Consider the following 14117-nt stretch of genomic DNA (forward strand, 5'->3'; position numbering starts at 1 on the left):
TGGCACGCTCACCAGGGTCAGCCTGGGGTTCCTGGGCACATTGGGGTGCCCATTTGAAGCTTGTGATAACAAAGAGAGAGAAACCAGCCAGCATAATTTTACGCCTTTTTCCCCCACTGGAAAAGGCAGATAGTTTAACCAGAGTTAGATTTTTGACAGGTGACTACATTAGAGAGAGAAGATTCTTTTCAGGGAGTGAGGTCCATGGAATTTCCCCTGGACGTAGTGGAAAGTGAAGATAGAGGAGTGGAGATATAGGGGAAGTTGGCAGCTTACAGATCAGGAGTTTCCAAAGGTGCAGGGAAGGGTTTGAAGGGTGATAAGGAATGGGAATTGGGACAGATCAGGGGATTTACAAGTAACTACACAGACAAGAATCAGGATGATAATGGGTCATCTGAGAGGCTTCTGGGGTTTGAAGTAAATAGGGATGACGGTAGGCTCTCAGCTGATTTCAGTTCATTTCTCCTGGTACCTCTTATGGGCTGCACGCTGGGCTCGACCGTGGGGGATACGGTGGTAAGGCGGGGACATTTCACGCACAACGGTGACTTAGCAGTGGTCCTGGCTCTGTGAACTGCGTAGATAAAAGACATCTCCCCACCCTGTGATGGGCTGCTCTGAAGTGCGGGCCACTGGGAAGCCTGGCAGTGAGCCCTTCCCACCGGAGTTCAGCCATCTTCAGTCCTAATGAGGGTGGCAAGTAAGACTGAAACTCTAATTCAGGAGCCAGGCAGACCCAGTTTGGGCGGCGCTATGTTTCTGCACGTAACACTGCTTATCTTTGAAATCTGTCGAATTAATTTTCTCCTCATCCCAACCCCCCCACCCCCAAAGCCTCCGCTCAGCACCTCCGTCGAGTCCATCTTTTCTTCCCCATCGTACATCTGCCCTTTTTCCTGTGTCTTTCTGAAATCCTTTTCTGCTCCATAAACTTTTTTTTTTTCGTCCTTGATAGAAATTATGTCATGACCCTTGTCTGACTACATTATTGCTTAACTCTATATGAAGAGAAAGAAATTCTTACCCAGGATCACAATGTAGTCTCCCAGTCAGCCGGCATTTGTGTACTTTTTCAAATGCTTCTCACCCCTGTCCTGTGAACTTAAGTACTATTATTATCCCATTTTGTAGGTGAGGAAATTGAGGCTGTACCACGCTAAGTCAGCACTGCTGGTGCTTTGACTTGACTTCCTGTGGATGTGCTGTGGTCATCTAGTGGCTTCAGGAATACAGTGATGTCACTTAGGGAAGGTAATTAATGCAGAAGACATGTTACACTAAGAAGGTGATAAGAAGAATGTGGTTCACAGAGCGCCCCCTAAAGGTTAGTGTTATTTTCTCTCTGAAGTTCTGTGTAAGTAATCGGGGAACATACTTCTCAGCAGCAGATGGGTAGCTCCTGCTGTACCCTTTAACCTGATTCCCTCTCAGCATCTCATGGTTTATTTAATATCCTGTTCATCTTGCAGCAATATTAGGTGCCCTTCTCATTGTCAATCCCTTCTCAATTTGTTACAAACAAGCTTGGTAATTTACTGACAAAATTTTGGGGGGTAGAACTCTCAGATGACTTAACTATTTCTCAAACTTAAGATTCCCTTCTGCACACCAGTACTCCAGTGGGATCTTTGCTGGTTATATTTGTTTGGGAGTAAGTTAAAAGAAACTTAAATGAACCTGAGAAAGTCTTAACACTTTGTAATGCTTTATTGATGTTTACCTAGGGAACTCTGGAATAACTGTGTCTAACTTAGAAATTTAAAAGAAGCTCTAAATTTCCCTCTTTGAAAAGATGCTATAAACTGAACAAAACCTTTTATGGTCAGTTTCCTCCATCAGTTATGCCCTCTCTCCTGAATCTGTAACCACTGGCTCTCATTGTGTCTTCATCCTTAGCGTATAAAGTGCAAGTCTTCCCCATTAAAAAATAAAAACATAAACAATAAAACTCTCCCTCAATCAGTCTGACCCAGCGTAAATCCCATAAACTGCCAGTCGGGCACAGCCCAGCCACATTAAAATGGTGCTCCAGTCTTGAACCACACCTTTCATCCCTTTGCCAGAGTGTTTTTCCACTCTCAGTCTATTTTTATGCAGTTGGGCTATTTCATGGAACTGAAGCCTTCTGGTGTGCACAGAACAAAGTTATTTTTCAGATGTTGAGAGGCAGTCATCCTGAACATGCAGCCAGGCAGCCTCCCTTTGGTGGACTCCAGGCATATGGAGGCTCCTCTCCGCGTGTGGGGGAAGCGTGGCCCTCCCAACACCGCTGAAGCCCGGTATTGACTGACACAGGCCTTGCCCTGGAACGACCCTGTCCTGTGCACACCGAGACCTCTGTAGTGTACTGACCCGGTGAGTTTCTGGGTGAGAGCTTGGCTGAATTAGTGCAGTGCAAGATGCACATTATATGGACCTGGAGACGATCACACTCAGTGAAGTAAGTCAGACAGAGAAAGGCAAATAGCATATGATCTCACTTATATGTAGAATGTAAAAATAGTATAAAAGATCTTACTTACAAAACAGAAACAGACTCACAGACATAGAAAACAAACTTACAGTTACCAAGGGGGGAAGGGGAGCAGGAGGAATAAATTAAGAGTTTGGAATTAACAGATACATAGTACTATATATAAAATAGATAAACAACAAGGCCTACTGTGTAGCACATGGGACTGCATTCAGTATCTTGTCATGACCTATAAAGGAGAAGAATCTGGAGCTACGTATATATATATATATATATATATATATATATATGTATACCTACACCACTTTCGCATGTACCTGAGGCTAACACAACAAGGTTACCATCTTAGCTCTTCTTTCCTAAAAAGTCAGTGTTCTTAAAGACTGGTCCATGCTTGCTGTCTCATTTTTCTTTGTTCATTTTCATTCCTTAATTCACGGAAATCTAGCTTCTGCCATAATTATTCACTAGTAACCTCTAGATTTTCAAGTCCAAAGGAAAACCCTTTTTAAAGTTTTCTTGTCTTCTGTTGGGCAACTGAAGTTTTTTTCTCCCGTTGACTTTGATTACTCCATTTTCTTCTTCCGATTTTCCTCATCTCGCTATTTTTCTACCTTCATATCCTTCCTGGGTTTTTTTTTTTTTCTCTATCTACTTCCCTTAAAAATTTTATAAAACCCCTCTATTTAAAAATATATATTCAGAAAAGTACCGGAAATAATAAAATGGAAGCTTGGGTACCCACCAGCTTGATTTTGCCTCTTCCTTTTTTCACACTGTCATTCTCTTTCTCACTAAGAATCAGAATCCTTGTTTATCCCCAGCCCCCTTTGGTCTTTGTGTTTACCCTTGGGTATCTTTGCTGCTTACTTTTTGAGGCAGGTAAATGGCTGTCACCATAAAGTTCATTCTCTTCTTTCTGGCCACATGGCCACTTAGCTGGAGATTACATTCTTATCCACGTGCAGCTGGGTATGATTCTGTGGGTAAGTCCTTGCCAGTGGACTAGAGCTGGAAGTGACTGAGTGCAGCCTTCCCTTTTTAAAGAAGAAGGCTTGCCTTGGACTGCTTTCTGTCCCCCCCGTGGACATGTCTGTGGCCAGCTGTCACCATGGAAGGGAGGAAGACTTAGCAGGAGAGGGTGGAACGAGGTAGAAGGAGTCTGGGTCCTGAATGACTTCACCGAACAGAGCGCCTTGTCGGTCTAGGCCCGGCTGTTATGTGAGGAGGAAAGAAGCTTCCGCTTTCTTTACGTCACTGATGCCTGGAGTCTCTTTATTGCGGCAACTTAGCAGTTACTCTAATACGAAACTTGATACCTGGAAATTGGGGACTTCTAACCGGATCTTCAAACACACAGCGTTACCTAACCAGACAGACAATTGGCTGTGAGGAAGCAGATCTTGCAGGCTGGAAAACTGGTGATCCTTGTAATACTATTGCAGAATATTTTGAAAAATTTTCCTGCTCAACTTGGACAGCTAACCATGTTCCTTCCATGGCTGAATTTGAGGGGAAGCACTTGGAGAGAACCAGAATATAAGTTTGTAATAGTTGCTTCTTGCTGAATTTAGCAAAATTTTTCAAGAAAGAAATGAGCTCACATAAGAAATAAGGGGTTTGCAAGCAGAGATGGAAGGAAATAGAGTGTATAGAACATTGGGAACTCACAGGATTGGAAGATTCAACTATTTCTGCAGCCCTCACAGGAGAATAAAAGACTGTTTTTCAGAGGCTTTCTTAAAGCCCTCCCATTAAGATTCCTCAGCCAAAGAAAGAAATCCAGCCTTCCAGCAAAGATCAGATGAAGGGTGCTGCCCTCACTTCTATTTTAAGATCACCTCGAAGTAGCCACAATTAAAACAATGAAAAGAGGAATGGGTAGAACATGGAAAGTGTGGAATAAGCAAGTTTAAGAGTTAGGCCCGAAAAAGAACTTTGGTATCATTTCTGGCACGTAGACTAGAGATGAATAGCTCAGAAGCCTATGAAGTTTTTGAGGAAATTGTATTGCTAAAAAAACCAGAAACCTGACCTGCAAAAGCCATTCATTGTTTGTGTCTTTCCTCAAGCAGTCTCCAGGAAAGCTTAGTCTCCAACATCCTCTTCAATTTTGAACCTGGTGAATAATGGACCAGGAAGAACCTCCCAGAGGGTGAACCCAGGGGCACTGCGGGCATCACCAAAGGCACCCAGATGGGTTCATCAGAGAACTTCCTCCGTGGCCAGGGCAGAAAGTTCTGTCTGGAAGGAAAGCTATTAAGGACTACTGGTCGCTGTGTGTTTCCTGTTCTTTCCTTTTTCAAATGGAAGTTTTTATTGCGGTTGTTCCATTCCTGATCCACCACTGAATGTTGGGCGCAAAGTGAGGATCGAGTAACTGTTTTTTAGTTTATACGTTGTTGGACTATATGTAGCCGTCCGTATCTGGACATGACAGAGAAGGCTGTACTTTTCGCAGACGGCAGACCTTGAGCTGGCTACGGAGATGGATGGGCCCAGGATGGCCTCCGTAGGGAGGGAGGCTGAGACGTATGGGAAAAAGAGTACACTCAGATATTGGGGTGGTCTGAGGGACTGACTGAGCCCTTAGTTTTCCTTCACCTAATTACTGCAGTCTCCCTGAGGGTTCTGATTCGTTTATTTACAAACCTATCACCTGCATGTTGACAGCTTTCAAATTTGTCCAGTCGGGCTTCTCTTTTATATTCTAGGCCTGTGTTATCCAAATACTGGGCGCCGTGGCGTGGATTTAACACAGCAGAAAGCTTAATCGCACCGTGTCCGAGACTGACATTATTTCATTTCTCCTTAAACACGCACCCCCTCTGTGAGAGACTGCGATAAGTGGTCCCAGGCGTGTCCGTTGCATTGTGACTTCTCTGTTCTTCCATCCGAGGGGTGGACCCCAGCCCTCCAGCTCCCTGTGTCTGGGCTGGCCCCGTGGCTTGCTTTGGTCAGTCACACGCAGCAGAAGTAGTGACGTGGGAAGTACGAGCCTAGACCTCAAGAGGCCTTGCACGCTCTGCTCCCACTCTCTTGGAAAGCTTCTGCCATCATGGGAAGAAACCTGGGCTAGCCTCTTTGAGGACGGGAGGCTACTTTGAGAAGGATGCCCAGGTGACATCCAGCACCAGCCACCAACACGGCAGGCAATGTAATTTGCAAGGCCCAATAGGGCCCCTTATTTTACAATTATTAAGAAGCTCAAACAGCAACGGCAGAGCAGTGAACCGAGCACAAGCCGCGTGCCCACGCTGCTGGCCTTGACCGCTAGAGAAATCATTTTGGGTCTGCAGGCCCTTGCCAAGCTGCCGAGGCCGACCGTCACCACATGAGTGAGCCCAGGCAGAAGCAGCAGAGGGACTCCCCAGCCAAGTCCCAGTCCACACTGTTGGCCCACAGACCTGTTAGCTAAGAAATGATTGTTGTTTTAAGCCATGAACTTTGGTGACAGTTTGTTTAGGCAGCAATGAACAACTAAGGCGTCCTTAGAGTCTCCTCTCCTGGATGGTGACAGCCTGAGTCAATCAAACTCACCATGGTTTACCCTCATCCTATGAGGCTCAAGGGATCCTTTTTGCTGTCTACTTCCCTGTGTGTTCTCTTACCCAGAAGTATGGGTTATGGAGTCAGGCTACCTAGGTTTAAATTCTAGGTCTTCCCATTACTAATTGTGTGACGTTAGACACGTTATTTTACCTCTTCGTGCCTCAATTTCCTTATCTGTAAAACAGAGATAACCCTATCTTTTTTATTAGGGCCTGTGAAGGTTAAATGAGTAACACGAACAGCACTTAGCACAGTGACTGCTCAGTGAATGTTAGTTATTATGATCACCTTGGAGTCAGCACACTGTGCCTGAGATTCAGGGTGAAACTTGCAGGAGAACTTAGAAGACGTCTAGGGTGGTACAGGAACAGGATTCAGAGAGGTAAGGAAAACAGACACGGTCCGAGAGAAACTATAGAGTAGTATGAAGTTAGAACCTTGATTTCTGGCATCAGACTTTCTTCCCTCACATCTCAGCCCTGCTGTTTGTTGTCTCTTTGGCGAGTTATACTGAGCCTCTTTAGGTCTTGATTCCATCAACTGTAAAGTGCGGACAAGGAGAGGGAATCTCTTACAGCTCACGGAGCCCGTGAGCCTGGCGTATGGAATATGCCCACCACGTGATACATGAAGTGAGAGTATTGATCAGGAAGGCAAGCCAGGAGCACTTTGAGAGGAGAATTACCAAATACAGAGTAACTGTGTGCAAGACTGTGAGCAGGACATGAGAGAAGAGAACAGGAGCCAAAGAGAAGGTGAACAGATTCAGTTTGGAGATCAAGGCAGAAGTGAAACCATCCTAGACCATTGGTTGCTTGTAGGGAGGGTGTAGCTCAGTGGTAGAGTGTGTGCTTCGCATGCACAGGGTCCTGGGTTCAATCCCCATTACCTCTGTTTAAACAAACAAACCTAATTACCTCTCCCTCCCCGCCCTCGGCCAAAAAAAAAAAAGACTTTGGTTGCTGCATCAGAAAGCCTGGAGTATGTATTGCATACTTCTTAAACCGCTCTGCAAACTACAACAGCAATGCAGAACATATTCTAGGAGCGGATACTGGATTAGAGGGAACAGCTCAAACAGTTCTCAGCTCATTCCACCAATTAGCCTTTAAGGGCTCCCTCCATTTTTAGGTTGATTCTGTTCTCCTCTTCTCCTTCCTCAACTTTTCTTTCCTTCCGCAGCTTTGGGGAAGACAGGAATCTTGGAAAGGCAGCCATTGTCAGTAAGTCTGAAGAAATCATGACCTAGATATCAGTTGAGATCATCTGTTTTGTACTTTAACTAAATAAGATTGGTTCAGGCCCCTATCACACAACTCTTAAACAAAGTTCATTGTCTCCCGAAGTGTTCTGTCAATTTTCCAGATACCCGCAATTGCAGCATTACCTTGGGCCCTGCTCCTGCGGTGGGTTCCGTTGCTGGGCTGTCTCCCTGTTCCGGGTGTGTTGCCTCCCGCCTGCGCCTTTTTGATGCAGCAGCGGAACTTGGCACTGGTGCCGTGATTTCTCCGCTTACTCCGCCGCCACCCCTGCTCACAACGTGTGTGTGCTCTGGGGAGCTGTGGTGGGCTAGGGTTAGTGGGAGACTTACTGAGGATTTGGGGGACGTGAGGGGGGTTGAAGAATGCAGATAACTTAGAATACCGTCCACGACAAGTATCTTCCATGTGTTATAAAGTTAGGTATTTTTTGAAGCTACTCTGCCTTCTGTCTCTTTTCTTTCTCTCTGTCTTCTATTTTCTCCCCCACTTTTTCCATACCCCAAGTGAATTTCTTTTGTAGAACAGTCTTTCTTTTATCATCCTGTCCCTTGCTAACCCAAGTTCTCAAGTGCTCCATATCTGTCCATAAAGATTCATTGAGGTGTATTCCTCTGAGAAGAATTCTTGTATCAGCTGCTGAGAGAATCAGTTTACTGTCACTGCAGTATCCAGGTGTCATGAAACCAGGGTAGGGTCCAGGGGATAGTTCTGGATTAGATGAGGTGTAATCTGACTTATCCAAGAAAGATCGCAGTCCAAAGTTAGGGGAGGAGGGCAATGTCATAGGGAAACCAAGATCACTTCCAAAGAGTAGTATAAATGTCAGACTTAAAGGGGTGAGTGTGAGGTTGCAAATAAAAGAGGAGGCCCGGGATCTAGAACAAAGGAAATCAGCCAGAAGAACTGTATTGTACACGCTTGACTCCTTGTGAAAGGAGATTGTGTCTCACGTATTTTTATGGACGCACCACTTAATACAGTACTGGACACAGGAGATGTTTGATAAACTCAACCCTAATCAGTCTTCCCTGGAAGATCTCATAATCTCCTTGGGCTTTGATCCCCCATTAGTAAACTGAGATGATACTTTCCACATTTTGGAAAGAGGCTGTCTGGGATGAATTGGGGCTTTGCCACTCACTGACTGTATCATCTTGGGAAAGTTGCTTGATTTCTCTAAGCCTCAAGTTTTTTTCTTCATAAAATAGGGTAATGAAGGGTATTTAAAACAGCGCCTGACACATAGTAAGTACTCAGTTAGGGTGAGCTATTACTACACAGCTCTTGTGCAAATCAAGAAAGATTGACATAAATAATGATCTAGCGCGGTAACTGTTAGCACACTGGGCTTCCTTAGTGACTCTCTGCTAACCCTTCAAGTGCAGCTCAAATCCCCCTGTATAATGCTTTTCTGGAAGCATTCCGTACATTCCACACGCGGTTGGCCATTCTGTTAACTGTGCTCACATAGTCCGCTTTGACTTACTAGATACCATGTAATTATTTAAGTTCTCATCTCCTCTGCTAACCTGGACTGCCTGAGGACAGAGGCTATTTCATAATCCACCTAAACATAGCATGAATAGATACTGGTTGACTGATTGAATGACTACATTCATTAGTAAACAAGAGCAAGTCTCAGAGGCACAGTTGGTAATACCATCACCACCACTCCTGCCGCTGGGTAATGTTGATTGAGTATCACGCCCTCAACACCATCCTAAGCTCTTGGAATTCATTAGCTCTTTTCATTCTCACAATAGCTCTGTTAGGTAATTATCATCCCCTTTATAACTTTTAAAAATTTATGATGTTGTCTTACATTTTACAGATAAAGTAACTGAGGATCAGAGAAGTTAAGTAACACACTCTAAATCGCACAGCTAGTAAGAGGTATAGTAAAAAATGTCATGTGTCAGTAGAGAACTCTGCACCGCCTAGAGGACACCTTCCAGGCCAACTCACTCTTGCCTTTCACCGTCTTTGAACTATTGCACGTCTTTCTGGATTGTCTGATTAGAGCCCTTTATCATCTTTGAGTCATTTTACAGCTCTGTATAGGTGTGTCTTTTTCAGATTCTCTATTGAACAGGTTGTAACATCTGCCTGGTTCCCTCAGTGAACAAGTTAAATATTTTTTTCCCCTTTTCTATCTGTATCAGTCACAAGTTTAGCTTTTTCTGAAAATTATCTTTTAACAGAGATACAACTGGAATGTAACTCTCTGTCAGACTGACTTCAAGGCCCATTTCTGCAACTCAAAGGTCTCCAACTTTTCTGTGCACTTTACTGGGGAGCTTGTTTTTAAACTGCAGAGTTTCGAGTTCCACCTCAAGACAGTCTGATTCAGTAGCGGTTTTGTTTTGTTTTAGTTTTGAACAAGACTCCAGTTACTCTGTTGCAGGTGGTCTGAAAAACACTGCTTTGAACAACTCCATCGTATTACTTTTTTAGTAGGAGAAATAAAATACTTGTACAAAGCAGGTTACAAACTTAGTTTCAAGGAAGGAGAAGAGGAAGAGAGAAATTCTGTCAGGAAGAAACAGTAAATTTTATGCAGAAAGTGGCATTTGATCTGGGCCTTAAAACTAAGGGAGCTTTTTGACAGAAAGATGTGAAGACATCATGTGTTCATATGTGTTTTTGAAGCAGCGTGAGCAAAGGCAAGGGGGCAGGAAAATGCAGAGCATCTTGCAGGGAACGACTAAGATTGGATTTGGCTAAATGGAGTAAAGACTTTGAGGGGGCAGGTATGAACGTAAGACTGAAGGGCAGGCCTGTGCTAGAATGGGGCATTTTGATGCCATGCATTTACTTGGGAAGCAATATAAAGTAGTAGAAAGCTCTGATTGGAGGTAAAAGGTTAAGAAGATAACATCAAGTTAGAAGAATCTCGAAGAAGCATGAGGTTGGAGAGAGAGGCAGTCTATGAATGGCAAGGAGAGGAAAGATGTGAGGTCACAAGGACTTGAAGCCTTTTCTGTAATGAATATATATCGAGGGTCTGTCCTGAGTGAAACATGCGGTACTCAGCACGGGGAAGAAATTGTTATACTTGGTGTGCTGTGTTTAAAGGCGCAAAGAGGGAAGATGGCAGATAGACATCAGAGGTTAAGGAAGGTATGTGGGCCTAACTTGGATAGAGGACATAACTATATGAACGATCTGTATGGAGTAGAGATGACGGAATTTGGTGTCTACTTGGATACAGAGGGCTAAGTAAGAGGGAGGAGTCTAGGAAGCAGGTTTCTGGTGGATTGCTGGAGTAGGGAGGGCGGAGTTAAGCCAAAGCTGAGATCAGGTCCAGGTTGGAGGAGCTGCTTGCTACCTGGAGTGGGTGGAAGTGAATTGAGCAAAAGGTTGACTGCAAAACTGAGAGTTCAGAATCAAAGCAGAAAAGCCCATATGCAATCAGGTGCAAGAAGTTCTCAAAACTTGGGAGATGGAAAGGTCAAGGGCTAGGAGAGTGCAAGAGTTAATTGAGAAATGAGGGCGAAGGAGGCGAATCAGGTTGAAGAATGTTTTTCCTGGGACTAATTTTAGGATTAGTGCTGTATTTGTTTGGAAGAACTAGTTTAGGTAAGTAGTAAGACTCCAAGGAGTTTAAGCGACAGAAGAGTGAGGAACAGAGCTGGTGGCAGACCATTCAACTCCTCAGGAACCCCTTAATCGTAGGTAAAGTTGGGGAAAATCATGGAATTCTTGGAGATAATTTTCTAAGGAAACTAGAAGGAGTGCTGAATTCTGGGTTCAGGGTAATGAAGGAGAACAGGGCTGTCAGTGAGTTAACTTTGTATTTTTATGTTGACTTCCAAATTCAAAGAATGACTGGTTTTTTAGTGTTGTAATGGTCATTGCAAACCAAAGAAAGGTAGATCTACCAAGCACACTAGCCGGTGGTTATACTTTTTTCCTAAGAATGTCTTACATGGCTTGCAATCAGAAGTGGTGCTATTTTAAAAGTTTCCTGTGATGCTCTTACAATGTGCATTCTTTGTTGAAAGAATTAATAATTTGGATTAACAGGAAACTTTATTCAATACCTTGCAATGGCCTATAATAAAAAAGAATATGAAAAGGAATACATATATATATATATATGTAAAAAATAATTTGGATTAAGACAAAGTGAATCGACAGGGAACTATATTCAATATCTCATAATAACTTTTAATAAAAAGAATATGAAAATGAATATATGTATGTATGTATATGCATGACTGGGACATTGTGCTGTGCACCAGAAATGGACACGTTGTAACTGACTGTACTTCAGTTTAAAAAAAAGACCAATAAAAGACAAACTGAATTGAAATTGAGTTCCTTTCACCTCTACGTTGATATATGAGAGGGCGTACTTTCCCTTTCTGTACCGGTAGAATACTGTGTGCACGAGACTGTGTTAACAGCCAGATGCTGATGGTTTGTACAGTGCCGTGTGGTGCAGCCCTTCCTGCGCTAACCAGAGGGCGACTCCTCGGCAGGAGCTCTAAAAGGGAAGGCAAAGCAGTTCTTTAAATCGCTTGATGCCCTTTTATTAACATTAGGTAATTGCTCAGGATAAAAAATGAGGGGAAACATGTTCCTTTGCCCTTTTCCTCTCTAGAATGTAGATTATCAGTTAAGACTCTCCCCTAGCCAGAGAACTTCCAACTCCTGAGCTCCTTGGCATCTGAGAAAAGTGGGGAGAATGTGTGTGGGGAGAACACATCAGAGCCCCCGTCTTGTAGGGTGCAGCAGGAAGTGCAGAGGCGGAGAAGACAGAAGCTCTGTCTTCAGGCAATTTAAAATCCAGGTGTGTCGCGTGATCAGACTCCCAGCACACAGCTGTGAGACTCTGAACTGTGCTTTGGACGCTGATGTGCCATAATGCCGCCTCGTCTGTTGGTGGTGGGCTTCGATGATTAGGCAGTTGTCCAGAATCCAGCTGGACTTTGGATGAGTATATGATTTTATTTATATCTAAATTCAGAAAATAGTCATTGTTTTCTTACTGACAGCAGCAATAGAGGTAGATTAGAAGATGTAGGAACAAGACTTGGACTGGTACAAAAACAAACATATGGGTTGATGGAACAGAATAGAGAGCCCAGAAATAAACATACAGACTTTTTGTCAATTAATCTTTGGTAAAGGAGGCAAGAATATACAATGGAGTAAAGACAGTCTCTTCAGCAAATGGTGGTGGGAAAACTGGGCAGCTGCATGTTAATCAGTGAAGTTAGAATGCTCCCTCACACCATACAGAAAAATAAACTCAAAATGGCTTACAGACTTAAACATTAGACAAGACACTATACACCTCCTAGAAGAAAACATAGGCAAAGCATCCTCTGACATAAACTTAGCAGTGTTCTCCTAGGACAGTCTACCCAGGCAATAGAAATGCTCCGTATCTTATAGTAACCTATAATGAAAAATAATATGAAAATGAGTATATGTGTGTATATGAATGACTGAATTATGCTGTGCACCAGAAACTGACACAGCATTGTAAACTGACTATACTTCCATTAAAAAAAAAAAAAGTTGTAAAAAATTTTTTTAAAAATATAGTAAGAGGTGAATGCTCCAAAGTCAGAGAGTAGTGGGAAAGTAAAATAACAATCTGTTTATGGAATAAGGTTGGTTAGTTTCAATTTGCATATCTTTAATTTGCACTAAATTGATAGTGTACAAAGGGGTTTACAATATATAAACCACAAGAAGGAAAAAGACGGGAGAAAAGTACACAGCAGATGAGAGATCTCAATAAACTTTGGAAGCCAGAAGTTGGATGGAGTAAAGATGCAATCATCCTTTGTTATCCTGGGGGGGTGGTTGCAGGACCTTCTTTGGGTATCAGAACCTATGGATACTCAAGATCCTTACGTGAAACAGCAAGGTACAGTCTGCCCTCCCTATTCCCTGGTTCCACATCCACAGATATGGTAGGCCGACCGTAATTGACTTGGCAGAGTGGGAGAGGGCTAACCTAAGTGACTGGAGGAGACATAACATTTGGAAGCGCAGTGCACCATGGAAGGCAAGGGTGAGGCATAGGCCTGAAGAAGGATTGCCCTAAAGTTATTTACAAAGCTCTTGGACCCCTGAGTCCCTCCGCGACCCCATAAAGCCTGCCTGCGCTCGTGAACTGCACCCTGACTGTGCCTCTGCCAACATGACCTTTCTGTGAAGTATGACGTTTCTTTTCTGGAGAAAGTTTATTTTTTGATGGAGAGTTCCCAGAACAGAAGGCCCAATCAGAGAATGGGAAAGACAAATATGTGTGAAATAGAAACTTCAGAACGTTGGAAGCTAAAGTTAAGTAATTTAATTCTCCTGGTCCAGATTTCTCAATCTTGGCATGACTGACATTTGGGGCTGGAAATCCTTTGTCGTGGCGGGGGGGGGGGGGGGGGGCTGTCCTGCGCATTGTAAGGGTTAGCAGCCTCTGTGGCCTCTACTCATTAGATGCAGTGCAGGCCCCTTTTCCCTGTGGTGACAATCAAAAATATCACTGTACATTGCCAAAGAGCTGGGGGTGGGGAGAATCAACTTCCCCTTCCCCCCATTTAGAACCTCGTCTTAGACAATAGGAAAGAAAACTGCAGAGATGATCAATAGATAAAAGGACAATAAATCTAGAGAATAATATTGAAGTCCCAACATCCTACTAACATGAGTTCATAAAGAGAGAACAGAGAAAGTAGGAGGGAGAAAATTAGCAAAGAAATAACAGGAAAAAATTGCAGATAAGGTAAAAAGAACCCCTGAATATTCAGCACAATCAGTGAAAAAAAGAACCATTCTCAGGCACATTGTGTGAACTTTCAGATTACCAGAGA

At 43.5% G+C, this 14117-nt stretch overlaps 1 protein-coding gene and 1 non-coding gene across 4 annotated transcripts in view; both read left to right on the forward strand.

Annotated features, from left to right (window-relative positions):
- TLCD4 (TLC domain containing 4) overlaps nucleotides 1–14117 on the forward strand; it is a 78372-nt gene that overhangs the window by 4064 nt on the left and 60191 nt on the right. For 2 of the 3 annotated variants that reach the window (XM_010950425.3, XM_010950426.3), the window contains exon 2: nucleotides 1135–1327. The exons of the other annotated variant lie outside the window; for it this stretch is intronic. The gene's annotated coding sequence lies outside the window, so the exon portion shown is untranslated. The remainder of the gene's footprint in view (nucleotides 1–1134; nucleotides 1328–14117) is intronic. 3 annotated transcript variants of the gene reach the window in all.
- TRNAA-CGC (transfer RNA alanine (anticodon CGC)) lies at nucleotides 6850–6922 on the forward strand. The gene has a single exon. It is a non-coding gene; the product is annotated as a tRNA-Ala (tRNA).

This window comes from Camelus bactrianus, chromosome 9 (assembly GCF_048773025.1).
Source record: "Camelus bactrianus isolate YW-2024 breed Bactrian camel chromosome 9, ASM4877302v1, whole genome shotgun sequence".
NCBI classification, from domain to species: Eukaryota; Metazoa; Chordata; class Mammalia; order Artiodactyla; family Camelidae; genus Camelus; species Camelus bactrianus.